At 42.6% G+C, this 15,778-nt stretch overlaps 1 pseudogene; it reads left to right on the top strand.

Annotated features, from left to right (window-relative positions):
• Positions 1-3,546: 3,546 nt before the first annotated feature.
• LOC107815005 (uncharacterized) lies at positions 3,547-14,350 on the top strand (annotated as a pseudogene).
• The last annotated feature ends 1,428 nt before the right edge of the window (positions 14,351-15,778 follow it).

Raw genomic sequence — 15,778 nt, 5'->3', positions numbered from 1 at the left:
ATAAACGGTGAAACAGGGCTACAATACTCAAAACGATCGGCCGGGTCATTACAGAACACCATGGCTCCGTAGCCAGAAGTGTGCAGAAAAGACTTGTATCTCATATTTTGGACTTTAAATCGCGTGAGGATTGGAGTAAGACTGGTATGGTATTTTGAGATTTTGATTTTGCGTGAAGTTGGTTGATGCTCTTTGAATGTTTCTAATAGGTTGAGAGCGTCATTGTACTGTTCCAAAAGAACTTCCCCAGTTTCCAATACTGGGAAATTATTTTTGAAGCAGTGGGGAGAACGATCACTTATGTAGGGTTACCAAAGTATCTTGCCAGGGCAAGAATTAGGTCGAAACGTAGTTCGGGCCAATTAGTGGAACTGGAAGAGATTTACATGGTTGTGATGAATGACTGATTGTACTTTGAGAAGAATTGTGGTTGTGATTGATAATTCTTAGGTGGGTGAGTGGAGATTGGTAATTCTCTAATAAGAGATAGACGATAGCATAGAGCATATGTTTTACTCAAATGACGAAAGTCGGTGAAAGTGTGAGATACGATTGAGAAGAATATATCAAACCGGCGAAAGATGTACCAAGCCGAATTGATGTGTCTTTGAAAAGGATGGTAGAATCCATATGATGGTATGATTATGGGGGATGGTCATGAAGACTGGAACGAGTATGTGTATTTGAAAGGTCTAGGTTCCACACAAGTCAACCAGAGTTTAGTCAGACGAAGAGAACCTAATAGTGGATAATAGATAGAAGGTGCACGTAATGGATAAAGAGTACATAATAATGGCGGGCAATGAATATATAACAAATATACAAAGAATATGTGGCAAGTAAAAGATATGCAAGGATTAATTCAGCTAAAGCAAGTTGCAAGATTGTGTGTACAGTGACCTAGGAATTCTAAGAGTCGATTTACCTAGATTCGAGAATGCGTTCTGGACAGCTGCGAGATGGTACATAGTAGACCTCGTATTCCAATCTTTTAACCTAGATAGTTTTGAAAGAAGGTTCGGAAAGGTAAAAAGACAACCCTCGCGTGATTTGTGTGTGATTGTGCACGACCAAGAGCCGATAGGAAAGTATTGAGAATGTAATAAGACAATACCAAAGACATGTGTGAAAGAATATAAAACATAATCATATGTAACAGAATATACAACATACACACGTGGGAAGCATATACAACATGGGCATGTGTAAAAGTATATACAACATGAGCAAGACAAGAATATACAGCTTGAAGCGTGTGACAAAAAATATATGACTTTCAGCACATGACAAAGAATATATGTCTTGAAACGCATGATTAAGAATACATCACTTGAAGTGAATGAAAAAGAATATACCGCTTGAAGCGCATAACAAAGAATATACTGCTTGAAGCGTATAACAAAGAATAGACTACATGCAGTGAAGAATATACGACTTCAAGCAAAGAATATACAACTTAAAACAAAGAATATACGACTTGAAACATATGCCATAGAGAATAGAAATTGGAGTATTGGAAAACTCGTAATCACTCAAATAATTGATCAAGTCCGTTGTGGTTAGAACCTAAAGCTTAATCCTCAGCAGAGTCGCCATGTTGTGGCACCCTATTTTGCACAAGTCAAAAAAAAACTAGAACTTATAGTACTATACAAGGTTATTTAATTTTTGAGTCGCCACCTAGTATTTAAGGTATACTAGGACACCTATACTACACTATATAATATACACTTTAATTGTAGTCTACGGAACATTGAGATTCTAAGTAAGGGTTAAAATTATCTCGAGGGGAAGGTGTTATACATCCCACAAGATCCACAAAATCTGGTTCCGATGGATTAAGATAAATAAAAAGAGGGAAGGTTCAGAAGAATGATTAAGTAACTATTCATTATTATCACAAAGAATTCATGTAATGACCCAACCGGTCGTTTCGCTTTCTAGATCCCCATTCCCCTAATTAAGACTTCCCATATGTGCGTTTACTATTTTATGGCTTGCGGGGATGGTCGGTTTAGGTTTGGAAGGGTTCGGGTTGAAATCGGAATGCTTAGTTCCTTAATAGTGGCCTATGATGGACAAGTTTGACTTGAGTCAATGTTTTGAATAAACGACCTCGAAACAGGGATTAAAGGTTCCAATAGGATTGCATGATGATTTTGAACTTGGGCGTATGCCCGGAATCGAATTCAGCGGTCCGTCGGTTGAATTTGTGTTGTGTTGCCAAAAGTTGGAAATCTAAAGGCTTAGAACTTTGATAAGTTTGACCATAGGTTGACTTCCTAGCTATTGTGTTTTGATTTCTGTTTCGCAACTTGAAATAGGTCCATTTTTTCATTTGGAACTTGTTCGCTAAGTTTGGCGTCATTCCGAGTTGATTTAATAGGAATCGGACGTGCGGTTGTGTTTTGAAAGTTCTTGAGTTTCATGTTGATTTCATGTGTTTTGGAGGTCCGATTCATGGTTTCGAGTTCATATGAATGCCCCGACTGTATAATAGATGCATCTATGGTTCGCGTCGGTCAACCCTCGGCAGTGTACACAGGACCGCGACATGACTCATGCGTGATATGTTTCGGAGTCCGATTATTCTTGACATTTCTTCTATGACTTGAGAAATTACACTTACTTGATGGATCTTATTAGATGAAATTAGAATATGATAGTTGGAGATTATTACTTAATATTTAGGTAAGAACCACTTACTTATTGTTCATTATTTTGTTATTACGGATGTATTCCATGGTTGTTTATAAGTTCTCCTCTTTATTTATTAACCCTTAGTAAGTGTCGATGTCGACCCCTCATCACTATATCTTTGTGGTTAGACTAGATACTTATTGGTTACATGTTGTTTATGTAATCACGCTACACTTCTGCACTAATTGTGTAGGATCTGAGGCAGGTGCATCTGGCGGCCATTCAGGCACGTACCCCCGCTACCCGGAGACTTAGTGGTGAGCTGCTCTCTATGCCCGCTCAGCAGTGCCCAGAGTCTCTTCTTGGTGTCTTTAGTTTTTTCTCTATCTTACTCCATATAGTATTATAGGAGGTTTTGTATATTCTACTAGTTTGCTCATGCACTTGTAACATCGCATTTTGGGAGATTGTAGTAGATATTGTAGGATTTTGATTATTAAATTCACTATTTCACTCTTTCGTTATTTTATGATTTACATTACTACAATCACTCACTAATCATTCTCTTATTCAATAAAATCAATTACCTTAAAAATATTAAAACAAACAATTACATGGATAGTTCACCATTGGCTTGCCTAGCGACAACGTTGAGCGCCATCATGGCCTATATTGGGAATTGGGTGGTGATAGCTTGGTATCAGAGCACTGGGTTAACACAGGTCTCACAAGTCATGAGTGGGCCTAATAAAGTCTTGCGGATCTGTTTGAAGACGTACGTACTTATCTTCGAGAGGATATAGGGTGTTAGAAAACTTCTCTTTCTATATCCCCTATCGTGCAGTTGATGTTGTGCTAAGTATCTTCCTCTTATTCTTTCGCATATGATGAGAACGCACGCAGCAGATGTACCTGGTGGTGAAGAAGCTGCTCCCCCTATTGCTAGAAGCTAAGGCAGAGATTGTGGGAAGGCATCCTAGAGTTGTTCTTGTTGTGCCACCAGTGGATCTAGTGGAGGATCCAATTATTGAGGTGCAGGGCGAGATACCTGTACCTGAATTGGCCCCGGCAGATCTCATGATAGCATCGGGATTCCAGGAGGTCATGGGCCGTATGCTGCAGTTCATGGACTCTATGACACATGATGGTTTATTTCTAGTGGATCCAGCCACATCTCAGGTGGGAAGGGGAGCACAGAACCCTACCGCTCAGGCTCAAGGGTATGCTGCTATCGTATAGCAGACCACGGGTGCACTACAAGCGGGCGGGGCTTAGCTAGTTGCAACGGCTATACTAGAGCCCATACCAGCCACGACTGGTGAGCCGCAGAAGCTATTGGATAGATGGATCAGGCTACATCCTCCTGCCTTTGGCAGTGAGCGACACAAGGACCCCTAAGACTTTATTGATCGTTGCAGGGATAGACTGCACAATATGAGAGTATTGGAGTCCTACGGGGTAGACTTTACCACATTTCAGCTGGAGGGCAGGGTCCGTAGATAGTGGTAGTCCTATCTTCTCAGCACACCAACGGGTTCTCCTCCCTTGACTTGGGACCAGTTCACACATCTGTTTCGAGAGATATATCCCACTATCTCAGAGGGAAGAGTTATGGGGTCAGTGCGAGCGGCTCCAGCAGGATCAGATGTCTGTGACCGAATTAGGCGAGATTCTCTAAGTTGTCTTGCTATGCACTTATGATACTCCCCACCGATACAAAGAGAGCGCGGAGGTTTATTGCAGGCTTGCACTATAGTATCCAGGTTACTATGGCCCACGAGATTGAGATGGGGACTCCTTACGAGCGGGTTGTGGAGATAGCTTGTAGGATCGAGGGTATTCGTCAGTAGAGCCGAGAGCAAGGGCCGAGGGACAAGTGACCTCGATATTCTGGAGGATTCAGTGGTGCTCCATCTAGGGGCAGGGGTCAGTTTGTGAGAGGCCCACGTATTCAGCACCGCTGCCTTATCGTGGTGCTCTAGTGTGGCCGTATTTCAGTGCCATTCCAAAGAGATCCTACCGTCCACCAGTTATTCAGGGTTCTTCTAGTGGGTGTTCAGGTCCCCAGGGTCAGACTATGGGTCAGTCATCTCCCGCACCGACAGGTTGCTATGAGTGCGGGGAACTTAGTCACTTGAGGAGATTCTACCCCAGACTTCGGGGTAAGGCAGTACAGTAGGGCCATCAACCTATGATCACCGCACCAGTTGTCGCACCAGCCGTCGGGCCGACCAGAGGCAAAAGTTAGGTGGGTAGGGGTCACCCTAGAGGTAGAGGCCAGTCAGGTAGAGCTCCAACTAGAATTTATGCCTTTCTAGCCAGGCCAGATGCAGTAGCCTCAAACGTCGTGATCACAAGTATTATTTCTGTCTGTGGTAGGGATGCTTCAATACTATTTGATCCAGGGTCTACATATTCTTATGTTTCATCTCTGTTTGCTCATTTCGCAGATATTTCTCGTGAGTCCTTCGGTGCTCCTGTATAAGTCACTGGTCCTATATAGAGACTTTTTGTGGTTACGAGACCATGGCAGATCTTTTGTTGCTTGGCATGACCGACTTTGAGGTCATCCTGGGCATGGATCGGTTGTCTCTGTACCATGCTGTTCTTGTTTGCCATGCCAAGATTGGAGTGGAGGGGTTCATCTATCAGTGCATCCAACTGGGTTATTTCTTTCTTGAAGGCTCGACATCTGGTCGAGAAGGGTTTTTAGGCTTATCTAGCTTATGTTCGGGATACTGCTGTAGATACTCCTACAATTGATTCAGTGCCCGTGGTGTGAGAGTTCTCCGATGTGTTTCCTTTTGATCTACCAGGCATGCCACCAGATGGTTATATCGATTTCTGTATTGATTTGGCGCCAGGTACCCAGCCTATCTGTAATCCACCATACCGCATGGCTCTGAATGAGTTGAAGGAGTTGAAAGAACAACTTGAGGAGTTGCTAGCGAAGCGCTTCATCAGGCCGAGTGTGGCGCCTTGGGGTGCACCGGTGTTGTTTGTAAAAAAAAGGACGGGACTATGCAGATGTGCATTGATTACCGCCAGTTGAACAAAGTTACCATTAAGAACATGTACCTGTTGCCACATATTAATGATTTTTTTGACCAGTTGCAGGGCGCTAGAGTGTTCTCTAAGATTGACTTGAGATATGGGTATCATCAGCTGAAGATTCGAGCTTCGGATGTTCTGAAGACAGCTTTGCGGGCTATATATGGCCACTATGAGTTTCTAGTGATGTCCTTCGCCTTGACCAACTCCCCGGTGGTGTTTATGGATTTGATGAACCAGGTGTTCAGGCCATATCTTGACTCGTTCGACATTGTCTTCACTGATGACATATTGATCTACTCGCATAATATGGAGGAGCACGAGCAACTTTTGAGAGTTGTGCTTCAGACGTTGCGGGAAAAGAAGCTATATGTTAAGTTCTCCATGTACAAGTTTTGGTTAGTTTCTGTGGCGTTCTTGGGGCATCTTGTATCGGGCGAGGGTATTAAGGTAGATCCCAGGAAGATCGAGGTAGTCCAGAGTTGGCCTCGTCCTACCATAGTGACCGAGATCAAGAGCTTCCTTTGGTTAGCAAGTTATTATCGTAGGTTCATGGAGGGCTTCTTATCTATTGTGGAACCTTTAACTAGATTGACCCAAAAGGGTGCTCCGTTCCGATGGTCCAATGATGGCAAGGAGAGCTTTCAGAAGCTCAAGGCCGTATTGACTACAACACCGGTGTTAGTGTTGCCTTCTAGTTCAAGGATATATACTGTGTATTGCGACGCATCACGCGTTGGCCTGGGTTCTGTATTAATGCAGGAGAGGCGAGTTATTGCATATGCTTCAGGTCAGTTGAAGTCCCATGAGAAGAATTACCTCACACATGATTTGGAGTTGCCCGCGATAGTTCATGCTCTCAAAATCTAGATGCATTATCTTTATGAGGTGTCTTGTTAATTTTACACCGATCATCATTGCTTGCAGCATTAGTTTAAGAAGAGCGGTCTTAACTTGAGGAAGCGCATGTGGCTTGAGTTGCTGGAGGACTATGATATTACATCACTTTACCACCGGGCAAGGCAAATGTGGTTGCGGATGCCTTGAGCAGAAAGGCTGAGAGAATGGGTAGTTTGGCATTTATTTCTACATAGAAGAGGCCATTGGCTTCGAACATTAAGGCCTTAGCTAATAGACTGGTGAGGTTGGATATTTTAGAGCCCAGTCGAGTTCTTGCATGTGTGGTGGCTCATTCTTCATTATTTGAGTGCATTAAGGCTCGTTAGTACGATGATCCGCACTTGTTTGTTATTAGGGAGATGGTACTACAGGGTGGGGCCATGGAAGTTACTATCAGTGAGGATGTTGTTCTGCGACTCTAGGGTCACCTATGTGTTCCTAATGTTGATGGATTGAGGGAAAAGATTCTAGAAGAGACACACAATTCTCGTTATTCTATTCTTCCAGGTGCTACGAAGATGTATCGCGACCTGCGACAGCATTATTGGTGGTAGCGCATGCAGAAGGACATAGTTGAGTACGTAGCGAGATGCCAAAATTTCCAGCAGGTTAAGTACGAGCACCAGAGGCCAGGTGGCCTACTTCAACAGATGGTTATACCGGAGTGGAAATGGGAGTGCATCATTATGGATTTCATAGTTGGGTTGCCGCAAATGTTGATGCAGTTTGATGCCATGTGGGTTATTGTCGACATGTTAACCAAGTCGGCACACTTTATTCCAGTGATGACTACGTACTCTGCAGAGAGGTTGGCCAAGATTTACATTTAACAGATTGTTCGGTTGCATGATGTTCTTGTTTTCATCATTTCAGATAAAGGCCCTCAATTCACTTCGTATTTTTGGAGGGCAGTGCAGAGCGAGTTGGGTACCCGGGTAGAGCTCAACACCGCCTTTCATCCGCAGACTGACGGGCAGTCGGAGCGAACAGTTAAGATTCTTGAGGATATGCTTAGAGTGTGTATGATTGACTTCGGAGGGTAGTGGGATCGATTATTGCCTTTGGCGAGTTTGCTTACAACAACAATTATCAGTCCAACATCGAGATGGCCCCATTTGAGGCTTTATATAGTCGGAGATGACGTTCGTCAATCGGATGGTTTAAGCCCGACGAGGCTAAGTAGTATGGCACTGATTTGGTGAAGGGTACCTTGGAAAAGGTAAAGTTAATTCAGGAGGGACTTCGCACAGCACAGTCAAGACAGACGAGTTACATGGATCAGAAGGCGCGTGATCTATCATTTATGCTGGGCGAGAATGTTCTCTTGAAAGTCTCGCCGATAAAGGGTGTCATGAGGTTTGGGTAGAAGTCCAAGATGAGATCAAGAAATAATTGGCCCCTTTGACGTGTTGAGGCGAGTTGGGGAAGTTGCTTATGAGCTTGCTTTGCCTCCCAGTCTATCGGGAGTTTCATCCGGTCTTCCATGTGTCTATGCTCCGGAGGTGCCATGACGATAGGTCGCATGTGTTAGAATACTGCACGGTCCAGCTAGATGAGAGCTTGGGTTATGAGGAAGAGCCAGTTGCTATTGTTGACAGACAGGTACGCCAGTTGAGGTCGAAGACCTTTTCTGCGATAAAGGTCCGGTGGAGGGGTCAACCAGTCAATGAAGCGACTTGGGAGACCTAGGAGGACATGCATAGCAAATATCCACACCTATTGAGCACTCCAAGTACGATTCTAGACCCGTTCAAGGACAAATATTTATTTAAGAGGTGGAGAATGTAATGACCCGACCGATCGTTTTGCTTTCTAGATCCCCGTTGCCCTAATTAAGCCTTCCCGTATGTGCCTTTACTGTTTATGACTTGCAGGGATGGTTGGTTTAGGTTTGGAAGGGTTCGAATTGAAATCGAAACGCTTAGTTCCTTAATAGTAGCCTATGATGGCCAAGTTTGACTTGAGTCAACGTTTTGAGTAAACGACATCGAAACCGGTATTGAGAGTTCCAATAGGTTCAATTGATGATTTTGGACTTGGGCGTATGCCCGGAATCAAATTCGGAAGTCTTTAGGTTGAATTTATGTTGTTTTTCCGAAAGTTGTCAATCTAAAGACTTAGAACTTTGATTAATTTGACTGTAGGTTGACTTCCTAGGTATCATGTTTCGATTTATGTTTCGTGACTTGAAATAGGTCCGCTTTGCCATTTGAAACTTGTACGCAAAGTTTGGCGTCATTCTATTTGATAGGAATCAGACGCGCGGTTGTGTTTTGAGAAGTTCTTAAGTTTCATGTTGATTTCAGGTATTTTGGAGGTCCGATTCATGGCTTCCGACGTTGTTTTGATGACTGATAATACGAGCGAGTTCATATATTGTTTTTAGACTTGTATTGATGTTTGGTTTGGAGACCCTAGGGCTCGGGTGAGTTTCGGACGTGTTTTGGAATGTTTGGAAGAGTGTGGAAATCTGCTGGTGTGATCTAGTGCCCAGGTCTCGCATTTGTGAGTTTGAAATTGCAATTGTGATGATAGGACAAGTCTTTTGGTTTCTCATTTGCGAACCCGATTTTCGCATTTGCAACGGGCGCCTGAGGGGAGCTGGTTTGCATTTGCGATCTTCTACATCGCAATTGCGAAGGTCCAATGTTTGCAATTACAAACTATTCACCGCATTTGTGATGACAACAGGAATGGAGGGCTTCTCTTTTGCGATGGTTTCTTCGCATTTGCAAACCCAAGGTCACAATTGCGCCACATACGACTGGACAAAAGAGCTGAGAGATAGAATTTTGGTCTCATTTTCATATTTTTGAACCCTAGACTCGGTAGGAGGCGATTTTGAAGAAGGATTTTCATGTTCAATCTTTGGGTAATTGATTTTGTTCAATTTCCAAATATTTTACATGATTATACATGATGTTTAACATCAAAATTTTGAGATTTAAATTGAAATTTTGAGAAACTTTGTCTATGTTTTGAGAAATGAGAATTTGAGTTTTGAGTGTTGATTTGGACTTGGATTTTTAAATAAAGCACATGTGTGGACTCGTGAGGTTATAGGTAACCTTTATTTATGAAAATGTATGAAATCCGGGAACGCGGGCCCGGTGCGGGTGGGGGGGTAAATTTTAGGGATCTTCCAATTTGGGTTAAGTAATTACTGTAATATTAAATTATGAACTTTTGAATGTATATTGATTAATTTATACAATGCTAGGCTAGTTTCGGATTGCGTGGCACTGATTTGAGGCTTTAGGGAGAATTGTGGAACTGGAAGAGGACTTGGAAACTATGTAAGTCTCTTGCCTAACCTTGTAAGAGGGAATTTTCCCCGTAGGTGTTATAAATGATTGTTTGCTAATAACTGTGGGTGCTACGTACGTACGATGTGATGAGAGTCCGCATGTAGCTAAAAATCATGCTTATGTCCGAGCAGTTTTACCACTCTACCATGTATTAGTTGTATTAGTTGTACTGAACTAGTTAGTTTAATTACTTATATTATATTTGGTATTGGATAAAGGATTTTGTAAATACTGAGCTTCATATCTTTGAGTTTTGGTAGGTTACTTGACCGTTAGTGGATATTATGCCTCCTTGAGTATTATTGTTTTAGTAGCCATTAATCGGAGTTCGTAGAGTTTTCTCTCTTCCTGTGGAACGAGCCGAATGACTCCATAGTATAATAGATGCATCTATGGTTCGCGTAGGTCGACCCTCGCATGTGTACACACTATTTTGGATAGGGCCGTATGACCACAACATAACTCGTACGTGATACTTCTTAGATTCCGATTATACTTGATATTTCTTCCATGACTTGAGAAATTACACTTACTTGATGGCTTTTATTTGTTGAAATTAGAATGTGATAGTTGGGGGTTTTTACTTAATATTTAGTTAAGAACCACTTACTTATTGTTCATTATTTCGTTATTACAAATGTATTCCATGCCTATTTATAATTTCTGCACTTTATTTATTGACCCTTAGTAAGTGTCGACGTCGACCGCTCGTCACTACCTCTTCGAGGTTATACTAGATATATACTGGGTACATATTGTTTATATACTCACGCTACACTTCAGCATGAATCGTGCATGATCAGAGGTAGGTGCATCCGGCGGTCATTCAGGCACATACCCACGCTACCCGGAGACTTAGTGGTGAGCTGTTATCTATGTCCACTCTATGAACAAAGTCTTTCTGACGAGGCACCAGCTTCCTTTTTTGATCTCTGAGTAGCATTTCCTTTCACCAAGGAATGGGTTGATGCTTTAACATAGGCAGATGTGGGACACAGAAAGAATAGATTCAGGTGCTCCTGAGTCAAGAGATTCTTCTCCCTAAGTAGCATTCTTGTAAGTACAGAAGGAATTCTTTTGTCTCTGAAAAGATAAAGTTAAAAGCAATCTCTGGTATAGATATTGAGATTGACCGGCCTCTACGGGAGATGAGGATCAAGAGAAGCAAGGCCGGGCACATCATACTCTTCAGGGATTGCATCATGTCAATTTTTATAGTGAATTTCTTGCGTATCCACCCTAAAAGCGAGAGCTCGAGGTGGTGGGAAAGGAGAATCAACAAGATAGGATGCTTTATCCCAACTAACAAGAGTAGGAAGATTTGTGATCATTTATGCCACGTCGTAATAGTCTTTAGTTATTTCTATTTCAATGGTTTGGAACCCTTCTTACTTTCTTTATTATATAGGGGAATGTTTTCTCTTGGTCCGCTAACTCCATAAAGGGCTAGTGGGTGGGGCTAGATCCTCTAGCGCCAATGTCGATGAATCAAAGGTCTCTGTTTATGGTATGACATAGGAAGAGCAAGAATGGAACCGCTATCACTTGTCCTATCATCCGCGATGAGCTTCTTTCATTCGTCAGTATATGGTAGGTAGAGTCCTTTGCTCGTATTCTTAGCATTACTATAGTCGCACCAGCCTTCCTTCCTTTCTAGTGCATATGAAACGGAAACCCTAATAGAGACTACACACATGGTGATCAGAACTCTTCCATCTCTGCTTCACTGTCAATTTATTGGCGCATGAACGAAGCTGTAACGGAGCATGTACCTGAAGATCAAACACGGATTTACCAGCTGCCTGTGATAGGAAACTTAAAATTTAATCAGATAGTTTGTGCCGGGCATTTCCCACCTCGCTTTTGATCTTTCCCTTGCCGTGTAGGTAAAGCTAGAAGAGCCTCATTGGCCCGACTGCTGACAAGCAAACCTTCCATTCTTATTTTACATCACTTCTCTCTTTCTCTCATTGACCGGACAAAGGTTTCAAATGAGCATCCCATGGGGCCGCCATAGCTTGAACCTTCCTTCTCGCAGTCAGCTATATAACTCATGCACCAAAGGTTCGAGCAAGATGGTGGTTAGTCTTCCACGTCTCTTTCGGGTAGGCGACGGGAATAACTCTTCTAGTATCAACATGGATTGACCAAAGACTGGGTGTAGTCGTCATCTTTTTCCATAGTAGTCATCCAGCAAGAAAGGGAAAGACCACTTAGCGCAGTGGAATAGGAAAGAGAGCGTCGAGCATAGATTTCGTGTCACCAGAAATCCTTTTTTGTTTATTGGGAGACTGAATAAAAAGGCTTTGTCAAGAAAGCATGATTGTTACGTTGATCGATAGTTGAGAAATACTATCTTTGGGGCCCTCACTTTAGGGCTATCTTTCAGCATTGACATACATGGTTCAACGTGCCTGCTACACTTATTCTTCTAGAATAGTGACAGCCTAGTCTGATTCACCCTTCCGAAGGTGCCACAGCTCCTTCTATCACAACCCCTAAAAACTGGGCATTCGAAGCATCAATCTCATTCTATGCTCTATGCCATCATACTTATACTTTGACTATTAATTCATGTGCACAAACCTCCCTCACAAAGGAAAGCGGGAAAGTCATCTTTGCAAACAAAGTCCTTCTTCTTATACTATGGCATATTTTCCAAAGCGAACGGTCATGTATGCCCTTTGTCTATTCGGCTCTTTCCTTTAATAAGAACAATTTAAATGTGACACTTTCACGACGAAATACCGGGAATTGTTTATATTAGAGTCTCATAGGAAATTAAGCCAATGATCGACTGTCCCCGCCCATTCTAACGGGGCATTCTATTCCTTCAAGTCCCACAAATCTAAATGTGCCTATTCCTTTGACACCTTTCCATGGAAACAGGGGGAAAATGGCTTATTCCGCATCAACCGAAGCCCGCTTATTCTGACTAAGTGATCCATTGGCTAAAAGAGGGCCTTCCTCCTTCTTCCTTGAAGCTCTGTCAAAGAAGCATTCTATTCCGAAAAGGCTAAAACCAAGTCCCAGAGCTCTTATTCCAAGAACTGGTGATATTCCCTTAACTGCAGATTCAATAGCACCATAGTGGAACAGAACTAGCAGTAGATAGGCATTCGGTTAGCTTGAAAATGGACTCGTAGTTAGAAATCAGAAGCTTCCTCAACAACTATCTTTAGAATGCCCTATCTCTATCTTCAACACGTTAAACGAGCTAAAAGGCTTCTCTTAAAGCATAAAAATAAAAGTTATAGTAGTTTCAACTATTCGATTCGAATGAGTGCCCTCGCTTCCTTTCCTTACTATGATATGCCCAAAAAAAAGAAAAAGAAAGTGCTACATATCAAAGAGCGATGACACAAATTATCGATGACCTCCTACATAACATATGTGAGCCTGACATGGACGATTTGGTAGTCGTTTCAAAAAAAAGAACCAACCACATCGAAAATTCATGCAAGGTCTTCGAAAGGTTAATAAAACATCAGTTGAATATGAACCCAAAAAAAGTGCATTCGGGATTGGGCGGAGGCCTTAAATCAGTAGGGCAATAGCATAGAGAGGGGTACCAGTACCATGCTCCTGAGTGCTCGTAGGTTAACTCGCCTATGCATCCTGACTAAGGTCTCACAAATATGCAATTCCCTTATGCATCCAACGGCTTCACTAATGTGAATAGGTTATACATAAGGGTAGGTTGGTTATATACTGTTATGCGCCTTCCTTCATCGAACCTTTTGGTATGTATTGCCCCCTAACTATAGATCATATCCACCAGACAAGAAACTCAATTTCGCGCTGCTGCTGAGTCGTCGGACTTACCCACCAAGGGATTCATGGAATTTCTGTGGATTGCGTTGGGGGAAATATACCAAAGCTAGGTAGATAGATAGGCTTCTTTCCCGCTGCTAAGGGAGAGCAAGAAAGAAAATCAAATGACTATTTTTTAACCAGTGCCTATTTTTTTTGGGTATGCAGGTACTAAGAGTCCTCTCACTACCAACCAACAGACATTATCTGGCTGGGTCTTGCCGGTATCAATAATGAGGAAGAAACAACCAAATGGAAACAACAACTAACTATGGCTCTTGGCCCAGACAACATCCTAGGCGTAGGGGTGATCGGAGCAACATGGAATGCCTAGACGACATTTTACTTCCTGGGGTGCAGTAAGTAGATCGAGAGGTCATTCCAACTCTTGTCCCCGGATATAGGGAATATGTTCCCATGAAATCTTGCTCCAATCTGACCTAGCTGGCGAGCGATCCCAGTTCACGACAGAGAATGAGACAGCAAGCGAGCGTACTTTCGTTCGCTTCTTCTCCACCAAGCACGAAAGTTTAAGGTTAATTGTAGGACAACGGCTACCTAAGGAAACTCCGATTCGATCCGCACCCCAACTGGATGGCATCTACCTCATCCCGTTCAAAAGAAGAGGTTCACTATGATAGGGGTACAGTTTTTTCCTTAAGGAAAAAATGAAATGCATAGGGGACCATCCTTTTGTTGCGGCATGCTCCTCAGATTTACGGATTCGCAGGGGGCCTCAGGCCCTACTTAGTTTCGCAAGCCTTTGTCATTGTCAGTCAACTAAGTAGGGCCTTTTCCTTTTTGTTTGAATAACCCATTCTCATTATCTTTAATAAGTAAAGTAGGCAAACCTATAGGTCCTTAGTAGCGTTGACAAAGAAGAAGGAGCCGTTTAAAAGAAAGCGAATCTTTCCATTTTTCTTATAATTATATAATAATATAAAATAGAAAGAAATTTCTTATTATTATATATAGGCCAGCTTGACAAGCAACCCTTCCTCTTGATTTGAGGTGTGAAGAGAAAGATTTCTTTATTTATGACTTCCACTTATCGATCCCGGACCAGAAAAGTGACCAATCAGGGCAGGGCCCTATTGATAAATGAAAGAAAGGGTTTATGAGCCCTAGCCCTGTAAGCCCATACTTGTGTAGAGTAGATCGTTCAACACCTGCGGCACAAACCCATTTTGAACCTATTGATCCTAGTATCATAGGCGACCGAACAGCCGCCCCCAAATTACTAGACCAACCTGCTATAATAATTCCATAAACACCAAACGAGTATATGGAAAACAAATAAAGTAGCAAGCAACTCCTCTTTCCGAAGAAGAGTGCCTGCCCGAGCTATCTTAAAGTAAAGCTCTTTAGGTTAGCTATAGGTAAAGTTCTTCCAGGTACCGGAGACACATGCCGCTACTCTTTCAAAGACCAGGAATCCGCAAGGAAGGATAGGACACAAAATAAGGACCTAAAGTTGTTCATCGGATGAAACCGAGAACCGAAAGATGTCTATCAAAGAGCGAGAGGGACTGACTAGACGGCTGTCAACCAGCTCTGAAGGTTGCAAAGCCTTTAGAGTGCCCTTGAACGGAAGGAAGGAAGTATATTTAGAAATCTTTCCTAGATACCGGGGAAGGGGAGAGGATAACATAAATAACCATCAAACTATAGAACCTCACCTAAAACAAAGGCCCTCGGAAGAGCCTGAAGTAGAGAAACCTATAAATAAATAAAAGAATACCTGTCAGAAGCTTCACCTCGGTAAACCTTTGGAATAAAGATCGTCGAGCCGCCAACAACTCCCACGGTTCACTAAAATAGGGGATACTCTGCAAAAGACTATAGAGTGACCTGTCGAGCTGATCCAACACCAAGTGGGCCGCACCTCTGAGGACTCAATATGAAACAAAAAGGTGTCTCTTTAAGCCCTAAAGTCGTCTGATTTCTCACAGGTCATAGAAAGTCTTTTAAGAAAAAGGCTTCCAAAAATATTTGTGGCATCTGGATCGGGATACCCCGGCACAACGAAGACTGGCCCCTTTGTTATGGGGTTCTGCCTTTGTCAC

Source organism: Nicotiana tabacum, chromosome 14 (genome assembly GCF_000715075.1).
Source record: "Nicotiana tabacum cultivar K326 chromosome 14, ASM71507v2, whole genome shotgun sequence".
Taxonomy (NCBI): Eukaryota; Viridiplantae; Streptophyta; class Magnoliopsida; order Solanales; family Solanaceae; genus Nicotiana; species Nicotiana tabacum.
This window is presented reverse-complemented; position numbering and strand designations above follow the sequence as displayed.